Genomic DNA, 10,391 nt, shown 5'->3' with positions numbered 1-10,391 from the left:
TTCTAGATCTAGAACAACTAGATCCTTGTTCTAGATCCAAGGTTGCTCTTAATAATCTCATTTCTGTAGTCAATCTCTGAGTTTATCCTCTATTTCATTAATCATTTTGTATGTCATTCTTCTATATTCTGTAGCAACAGCCCCTGGATCTGTTGTTTACTCTTTCTCTGAATGGTGGCTTTCTTTCAAGTATGTTTCACATCAAATATTGTGAGTTTGTTGCTTAATCCTTTATGCCTTAATTGAAAATTTGAGAAATTGCTTTGTAGTGACTTTTTTTTTCCTGCTGACTATTTTTGTCCAGTTGCTCAGTCATGTCTAACTCTTTGAGACCCCAAGGACTGCAGCATGCCAGGCTGCCCTGTCCTTCACCACCTCCCGGAGTTTGCTCAAATTCACGTCCATTGAGTCGGTGGTGCCATTCAACAATCTCATCCTCTGCCGCCCCCTTCTTCTCCTGCCTTCAGTCTTTCCCAGCATCAGGATCTTTTCCAATGAGTTGGCTCTTCGCATCAGGTGGACAAAGTATTGGGGCTTCAGCTTCAGCATCAGTCCTTCCAATGAATATTCAGGGTTGATTACCTTGAGGATTGACTGGTTTGATCATACTGTCCAAAGGAATCTCAAGAGTCTTCTCCAGCACCACAGATAGGAAGCATCAGTTCTGACACTACCTATGCTCTGCATGTGAGATCCAGGTCCTTGTTCTGAGATTCATCCTAGCCCAAGGCTGGCTTGAGGCTGAGCTTCCTGACAGTAGCTACTACAGTAGCTGCTTTCTGGGAACTCTGCTCCTCCTGGATGTCTACTACCAGTCTAGCCCCAGTGATGTCTTAAGAAAAAGACTATGTCCTTAGGAAGGACTTTCCTGGTGGCTCAGTGGTAAAAAACCTGCCTGCCAACGGAAGAGACGCAGGTTTGATCCCTGGATCTGGAAGATCCCTTGGAGAAGGAAATGGTAACCCACTTCAGTATTCTTGCTTGGGAAATCCCATGGATAGAGAAGCCTGGCAGGTTACAGTCCATGGAGTTGAAAAGAGTTGGACACAACCTAGCAACTAAACCACCATCACCATGTCTTTGAAAAGTGTTCCTGTTCTTTGAGGTCAGCAATAATTTTCATATATTTACATTGTTTACAAACTTCAGTTGTTCAGTAGAGGGATATTTCCTTGAATCTTCTAGTCAGGCATATTGTTGGAAATAGAAATCTATTATATGTCATATATACATACACCTCACAAGCAACCTAAGCATGTTTTGCCTGATCATTCACATTTATAGGTGTTTGAATGAGTATATGTGTGCTCGCTTTGGCAGCATGTATACTAAAATTGAATGAGTATATGTTAAATAGATGACATCTCTATCATCTCTATCACTATTTTATTAAGCTTTTAAAAATCTTTTATTTGAATTTATTTATATATTTGACTGCATGTGGTCTTAGTTGCAGCATGTGGAATTTTTTCTTTTTAGTTGCTTATGGCATGAGGGATCTAGTTCTCTGACCAGTGATCCAACCTGAGCCCCCTGCATTGGGACCAGAGTCTTAGCCACCGAACCACCAGGGAAGTCCCTAACCTTTTCAGTAATATTATCTGTTAAATTTGAAATAGTCAGGTTTTAAAAATAAATATTCAATATTTGCTTTTATTGTTTTATAACATGTATATTCTTTGGTATATAACAGATATTTCATTTATCTAAAAAAAAATTGGGTGTATAGGGTTGAAAGTAGATGTAGAATGAATTATCACTCACCTCACAGAAAATTTTGACATGCTCAGCCTGATTGTTCACAACTATTTTGTGGTGGTTTGGGTGAACACATAAAATGACAGCAAGGGGAAAGAGAACACTTGGAAATAGGATGATAAGATTATTTGATAAAACTGAGAATTACACAAAGGCTTGGGTTACATCTATAAAAAGAAGCAAATAAAAGAAAGAAAACCAGGTATGTTTCCAAGGTATTGAGCCACCCAGCAAGTTCAAGAATATAGATTAGCTCTGAGCCCAACTTGAGTGAATGGGCAGTGTCTTCAGAGATGGTCCAGGGCTCAGTCGACTAAATAAATACACAATAGACTTCTTTCTGGGAATCAAGCCAGCTCACTTCAAATGGCAGACTGCAAACTTCAGTAAAACTACTAAAGTATTTTATATTTGAATATTTACAGTATCATCAGTTCTTGTAAAAGAATCATCTCCATAAGACTTTAAAATAAAATTTTTCTTTCTACCGAAATTGACGTTCCTATTTTACTCCACAATTACTGTGCTTTGCTTCAGGGTGGCATAAGCTCATACTCTGAGAAACCTGACTTTTATTTTTCATTATGTAAAAATCCCAATGAAAATCATGCATTTGTGTGAAAAGAGAAGGCTCATGATCTAGGAGTCTGTCTTTCACCAAAAACGAATTCTCAAACTATATTGAGGTCTTAGTTCATGGGAAGGATTATGGCACAGTTTGCCAGAAGTAGCCTTTCCAAAGTGCTTATCATCATTCTGCAATTGGTTTTTAAATTTTAATGGACCTGATTTTTATTTGACAATAACAGTTGTATAACAACCCTGTTATAAGGGCCTAAGGAATCCTAAGCATAAAAGACCCAGGTTGTCTATGTTTTGTTTGCTTACAATTTGGCAAATTGCAAAGAAACATGTAAGCTGCAAATTTTATGACACATTAGGGGCAAAGAAGGTGATTTGTGATTTGCATTTGTGAATTTGAGACGGTAAGACCCAGTTAATAAACATGTGTGTAGCATTATAAAGCCTACATTTTAATAAAGTTTGAAAGAATATAAAAAAATGTGAACTGAGTGATTATTTCTGGGTGGTGGAATTATCATGCGTGAATTTTACTTTCTTTCGTCTCTTTAAAACAGATTTTCTGTAAATTACCTGTTAATAATCATTGAAATGGATTATTATTATTAGCCAACTCATTGGAAAAGACCTTGGTGCTGGGAAAGATTGAGGGCAAGAGGAGAAGGAGGTGACAGAGGATGAGATGATTGAATGGCATCACCGACTCAATGGACAAAAGTTTGAGCAAACTCTGGTAGATAGTGAAGGACAGGGAAGCCTGATGTGCTTCAGTTCATGGGGTCACAAAGAGTCAGACAGGACTTAGCGAGTGAACAACAACAGCAGCAACAGCAACAAAGTATTCCACAAGCAGTGACAGTGGCTTTTTTAGGTAGGGTTACCTTTAATCTTTAAATTGTGGCCCTAAAACAGACCACATGCTTCTTGCTGTGGATACAAAGCTAGGTTCTACCTTCATGGGGGTCTAAGAGTCCAGTGGACAAGGCAGTTAAATGGACAGTTCCAAATGTGGGAAGTAGTGAACTGTAATAGGAAAGGTACAGATTTTATGGAGTTAATGACAATGATAACAGCTATATGCCAAGTATTTAAAGATGTAACCTGTTAAGTAACTATATTAAGAGTGTCTAATTATCACTCCTTTCCCAGTTTTCACTTATGGAGGAACCAAAGCTTATGGAGGTTGAGGTAAGTTATTCAAGATCACATAGTTTATGTGCCAAAGTGTCATGAGGTCTGCGGCCTCTTTTCAGATGGTTTGGCCACAGGGCAGTGTGTGTCTGTGTGCGTGTATCTATATCCCTCTTTCTATATAGTAATAATATGGCAGGCTATTAACTGTGCTGCTCATTGTACTTTTCGTTCAAATTTACTATGGGAATAAAAAATTTCAAAATTAAAAGGAAGGTCACACAACTAAGAGTTAGGAATCAAATACAACCCAAACTCATATGCTTAAGCATCAGCTACCGCCATCTTGTTGTATGTAATCTCTCCATTCTCGGGCTTTTGTATCATTTTGTGTGAGGAATCAGGAATGATATATGATAATATATAAACTGACTGAAAAGTCTTGATTCTCTTAGAGTCTCACTTGAGTATTTTTAAAGATTATATTCGGTTGGGCCGTTGGAAAAGCTGATTTGCAAACCTGTTTTGTACATGCTTTCCAATATGTGCTCAGTTTGACTGATTTGTTATTCAGTGAGTATTTGTTAATCACCTAGTATATACTCAGCCCTGTGGGAGAGGTAGCTAATATGGAAAAGTTCAAGAGTTCAAATTATCTATTTTTTAAAGCGTTTAGAGTCTGTTTAGGGCTTCCCATGTAGCGGTAGTGGTAAAGAACCCACCCACCAGTGCAGGAGATGCAAGAGACGTGGGTTCAATCCCTGGGCTGGGAACATCTCCTGAAGGAGGCTGTGGCAGTGCAGTCCAGTATTCTTGCCTGGAGAATCCCATGGGCAGAGGAGCCTGGTGGGCTATGGTCCATAGAGTCACACAGAATTGCAAACGACTGAAGTGGCTTTGCATGAACACGGGCAGAGTCTGGTTAAGTAGACATGATAATACATGCCAAACAATAGTGACTGACAGCAACACAAATATATGAGCAGGATTTTGATGCAGACCCTAAGTGCTCTAAAAAGTAAGAAGACAAAAATCAGTGTGGTCTGGGATTATTTGGGAATGCTTAATGAAGAAGGCAGTCTCACAATCTCTTTGAAAGATGTCTAAGATTAGAAGGTTTAGAAAAGAACATTCCAGATGGAAACAATACAAGCATTATACACAGGTATTTTGTGTTGATGGGGCAGTGATGCAACATGATAGAAAGGATTAATTAGTACAGAGAGGGTATGTAATGGTGGGAAAGTTGGATTGGAAGGTATGCTTTCTAAGGTGAGGAGTATATTCTTGTTATCACCAGAAAAAATAAACTATTGAATAAGGTTGTATTTATCAGAGGTGCTCCTGATGAAGCTTTCTTTTTGAAAATCTTTATGCTCTGCTTCTTTTGTTGTTGAGGCCTCTGTCAGAATGGCTTTCAGTGAACTGGGTGTTCTGTGTCACCATCACAGGCTTCAGTAAGACATACTGTATACAAATCAGTCTTAGAAAATGCTATATATACTTTTTTTTTTTTTAAAACTTTTTTTGGTACTGTATTCACTGCAGCGAAGTTGTCAAATGTCTTGTCTGCCACATCCCTCAGGGACCCTGATTTTGGGGAACAAGGAACTTTTCTCCAATGTTCTTGATTCCAAGTGGAGGAAGCTGCAAACTGTGTATGTCTTTGCCTCTCATTTGCTCCTCCTTTGGGGAGGTGTGAACTAATGGGTGATTTTGGAAGAACTGGGTAAGGGTAGCTCATCCCTTCTGTCTGTTCTTCTTTTTTGGGAGTGAGTCTGTACACAGAGTGTGCTCTCGACTGCCCTCTGCTCTTCTGAAAGCTGCGTGGTAAAGGGGGGGCCCTGCTTCCATGGGGCCATGGGCAGGGACTGGCAGAGGGAGTTGACCTAATCCTGGGTTCAGTGTGTGAGTGTGAAGCCCATTCGGCTGCAGATGTTAAGTTGTATTCTCAAATTGAAGCTTTATAATCTTGTTATTTCACTGGTATATTCCCTTCTTCTATTTTCTCAGTTAATAGAAAACCTGGGTAAGAGACAGGGTTGCTATTTGTCAAGCTTTTTCCACACCCCAATATCTTATGAATCGAGAACAATGAATGGATAATATTTCTTCATCAAGTTGTTGAAAACTAGCTTTTTAGTAAATTAGAACACTTGTAAATGCCTTTATAATCTACATATCTATGCTTCATTGCTCTCTGATATTGTATTTGTATTCTAATTTATACTTTCTGTAGTTCTGATTTTTTAAATTTACGATGAACTGTTTTATGTGCTTTCTGTATGCCACTTCAAATATTTTTGTGGAATTAGGCCAAGCTGAAATCATATAATACTTCCATGATATATTGAAAGATCTGAAAGATGGCTGGCTGTAGAAAATGAAGGAGAGAAATTAATTAGAAGTGTGTCAAAATCTCATCTAAATGACTCTTAAGAAGGTGGCATCGCTGTGAGACCTCAGTGTTTCACAGATTGAAGGTGTTGGTTTTCAAGTGAACAAGGGACATCTGAGTGAAATAACCAGAAGATGGGGCATTTGAGAGGAGTTTAGGTAAATGAAATAATGAGAGAAAATTGATAAAAGAGCGAATAGGGAGGGGGAGAGGGGGAGAGAGAAAATAACCATATGCTTTGGAAGAATGTCCATAGTTGATGTAAATAAACAGGAAGCATGACTAGAGAATAAAGTGAGCAGGAATCAGAGAAAGTTACATTTCTGAAACCTTGGGAATGATCAGGTAATGTCCACTGTAAAGGGAAGTTTTAGGAGAATGATGCTTGTAAGCCCATTTCTAGGCAACAATCTCTTTGAGGGATTTATTTTATCTTTCATTCATTTGTTTACCCCATTCTGGCAATGTTTATGCAGTGCCCAGCATAATGCTACATCATTTGTGCTTGGACTAGGTGAGAACTAACCACAGGATTCGATGAATGAATCTAGCCAGCTGGTGTGGTCTGTAGGGTGGTTCTTCTACATGACACTTCTCTTACACTGGATGGATGGCTGTGTGTGAATATAGTATGTGGGTACCTACCACTAGAGTGTTTGTATATAGCCAAGGAAGGAAGTATATAGCCAAGCTAGCCCCTCTCCTGGACGATTAAATAAGAAGCTCCTCATTCTGTGGTATCTCATCCACGCTAGGAACCCTGGCCTTTCCAGGCATATTGTGCAATTTGTTTAGAGAGTGTTTCTTTGATCTTAGTCTATGGCAAAATATTGCTGCCACCAGTCACTTTACACATGTGGAAGTGGCGGTGGGTGGTGGAGGATGGGCTGCTGGTATAGCTGTTCTAGATACTATACTTTGATCACCTGACTTCTGCCCCCTTCCCACTCTAATTCAAGTTTTGGGGCTTCTCTGGAGCTGACCTGGAAAGAATATCTTCTCCATGTTTTTTTTTTTTTTTTTTTTTAATTTTGTTATTAGAGTATAATTGCTTTACAGTGTTGTTGGATTCTGCTATACAACAAAGTGAATCAGTCATATGTATACATAGTCTCTGTTCTTTTCATTTTATTTTGTTTCCTCTGTATATTCTGAACTGCAGTCTGTCCCCCCCAGCTCCTTCTTTTCCATCTACATAATTCCACTTGCTTTCTGTTTTTCAGAAATCATTCAAATCCCTCTTAGAGCTCTCCCTCTTAGAGCTGCTATGAATTTGTTCTCTTTTTGGCATAAGTTGTCATTTCAATTAGATCTTTGCAGGAAGGGCTGGTAAATATATGATGTGTTCACTCTGCCATCTTGAACTGGCAGTCAGTTTTCAATTTAAAAATATATTGCCAAGACTCTCACTTTTTAAAATTTATTTTCCTTATGGACATTTGAAAGATCTTTATTTCTCAAATTGTGTTTATGATAATGAATTAATTGTGATGATAAAAGCATATTTTTTCCCTTAAAAATCATTATTTCTAGGGTCCAAACAGACCTTACAATCAGCAAACATAAGCTGTGACATCAGACTGAATTGATGCAATTTCAGGCAAGAACAAGAAGTTTGACATTTCTGTTTTCTAACATAGCTATTGTGATAGAAAATAAATTATTAATATCAAGAGCTGATTCAGATGTTCCAAACATTTATCAAAAAACAGTTACATGTTAGGCCCTCTGCTAGACCCTGGGTGTACTGGTGAATAAAATAGACGTCTGCCCCAAGGCATTTGTGGGCTAGTGATAGAGGAAGACGTTAAATACACACAAGTAGAAATAAAATTGTGGATAGTCTTTGAAAGGATAAATGTAGGTTACTATGAGGAAGCATGTTAGAAGGAACCTAACTTAGTTTGGAGGCTCAGGAAAAATCCTCTTTGGAAAGTGACATTTAAGGAGAAGCCTAAGACAAGCATTTAGGCAGAATAGCATGGGGAATACTGAGGGTGATGGGACAGCAGATCAGATCCCCAGTGGTCTGGGAATGGGCCAAAATGGGGAAGAGAGACCCAAGATAAGGCTGGAGACAAGGGGAGAGACCCAATCAAAATCCTGCAAAGTCTTGGATTATTTTCTAAAATCTGTCAAAAGATTCTACCCTTGGCATTGGCTTGATCTGGTCTGTACTTTTAAAGATTTGCTCTCTTTTAGCTCTGTGAAGAGCAGTTTGGTAAGATGGTACTGCTGTTATAGTACAGTTGAGAGATGATGGTGGCATGGCTAAAAAGTGCCCAGGGACATTGAAAGAGATAGCTAAAATTGGAGACACACACACATACACAAATACACACGTGTTGAATTGATAGAATGTAGTGATGATTGTGGTAATTTTAGGAATGAAAGTTGAATGACTTCTAGGTTTCTGATTTCGGCAACTGCGAGGTTGAAGTTTACTGCGATGATGGATATAGAATAAAGATGAATTTGGGGGACAAAAATGAAGAATTTAGTTTTTGATTTTTCCTTGGAAGGGAGACAGATCTAAGTAGAAATGCTAAGAAGGCAGTTGGGTGTGTGAATCTGATCTCAGAAAATAGATCTTGGCTAGAGATATAAATTTGGGAATTATCATCATATCTATAATTATTTAATGCTGCAGGAGTGGAAGATATCAGGGAGAAAATGAAAATGAGAAACCAAATCCCCAAGGAGCCTCAACGTTCAGAGGTTGGATAGAGAGGAGAAGCTGCTTTGAGAATTTGAAAAGAGCCAGAGAGGTAGAAGAAAAACTAAATGAGTTGATGTCAAAGATATCATGTCAAAGAAATATATGATAAACCCTTTAAAATATTGCTAACAGACCTTCTGTGTTCGAGGATCCATATTGTCTTTCTCCTATAAGAATTTCAGTCTGAGATGAAACCACATTCCTTTTAAATTTAAATTTGTTTATTTATTTAACTGGAGGATAATAGCTTTACAATATTGTATTGGTTTCTGCTATATAGCAACATGAATCCATGTTCTAAAGTTAGGGAGAGATTCTGGGAGTGGAGCTAGGCAGGTGGTCTTGGTGGTGTGTATCAGTTGTTAATGGGAGACAAAGCAAAGAGATGTCAGGGATCTGGCTTATCTCGTGTCTCCCCTTCCTCCACCTGGCTTCCCACCTCAAACATCTTTGCATCGCAATCTCAACAACTAATATGCTAACAGAAAAATTGTTGTGAAGACAATACTATTGGAGAATTTCTCAAAGAGAGAAATTTCTGCTCTTATTACTGTCTAATATGGTGCTCTGCACCAAGTTGAGAACAGCTGGAATAGTTAATACAGGTGGTTTGGGGGAAAAGAAAGCTCATTTTTAACTTGAGTTTTCTGGAAGATTGCACTATGTGAATCAGGTAAGTCTTTGACTGTGTTCATCTGAACACTGGCCTCCTTTGGTGGCTCAGACAGTAAAAGATCCACCTGCAATGAAAGAGACCCAGGTTTGATCACTGAGTCGGGAAGATCCCCTGGAGAAGGAATTGGCTACCCACTCCAGTTTTCTTGCCTGGAGAATACCATGGACAGAGAAGTCTGGTGGGCTGTGGTCCATGGAATCGCAAAGTGTCAGACATGACTGAGCTACTAACACTTTCACTTTCTTTTTACTTTCATCTGAACATTAGTTGAAAGTTGAATATCAACTTCTGTTGAGTCCTTCTTCCCCTGGCTAGCTTACCATACTTTATGTAGATAAGATTATAAAGTATTGTCATGGTTTTTTGCATGTAGTTTTCCAAATCAGAATAATGGACCAAATATTACCTTTCTGAGTGTTTTGTAGTTATGCAAATATAAGAGAAAATACTAGGTGAAATTATATGAAATTGTCATTTGATGAAAAAATGGCCAAATATGGGCAAATTCTTATAGTTCAACCTAATACTTGACATGTGTCTAGCAGTTTATTCCAGAAATGACTCTTTGTTTTTGTTGTTCAAATAGTTTCTCTTAGTTATGGTGAGCTATGGTAAATTAACTTGTGCTAAACTTAATTCTGTTTTGTAGTACTGGACATAATATTTTGAATTTTTATCTCCTTACATACTTTCTTTGTTAAGTGGTTTCAGGCAGCACTAAGGAAGGAACTTCATCCAGACTATAGTGAAAAGTTTTCAAGTTTACTCATTCTTTCCTAGTCCTTTCCTTATGTCTATGATGTAAATGGATGAGATTTCACAGAAGCTCATCCTGTGCCTCAGAGCTGTATTTTAGAATGTTCTTGAGGAGTAAAGGCAACAAACAGCTCAGAAAGTTTCCTTTGCCTGTGTTGAAGGATAGTAGCTATTTTATTGTTCTTCTCCGACAAGATGATCTTTAGCTATTTTATGAGAAATTTCATAAGAGAGAAAATTTCCAGTGCATAATCTTGTTCTACAATAGGTGTTTCATTCTTGGCCAGAATCAGCTCTCATACAATTGGATTTATCTTTAAATTTTTAAATTTTTCGGTTTTTAAATCTTTTATTGAAGTATAGTTGATTTA

Source organism: Dama dama, chromosome 22 (assembly GCF_033118175.1).
Source record: "Dama dama isolate Ldn47 chromosome 22, ASM3311817v1, whole genome shotgun sequence".
NCBI lineage: Eukaryota > Metazoa > Chordata > Mammalia > Artiodactyla > Cervidae > Dama > Dama dama.
Note: the sequence above shows the minus strand (reverse complement) of the source record.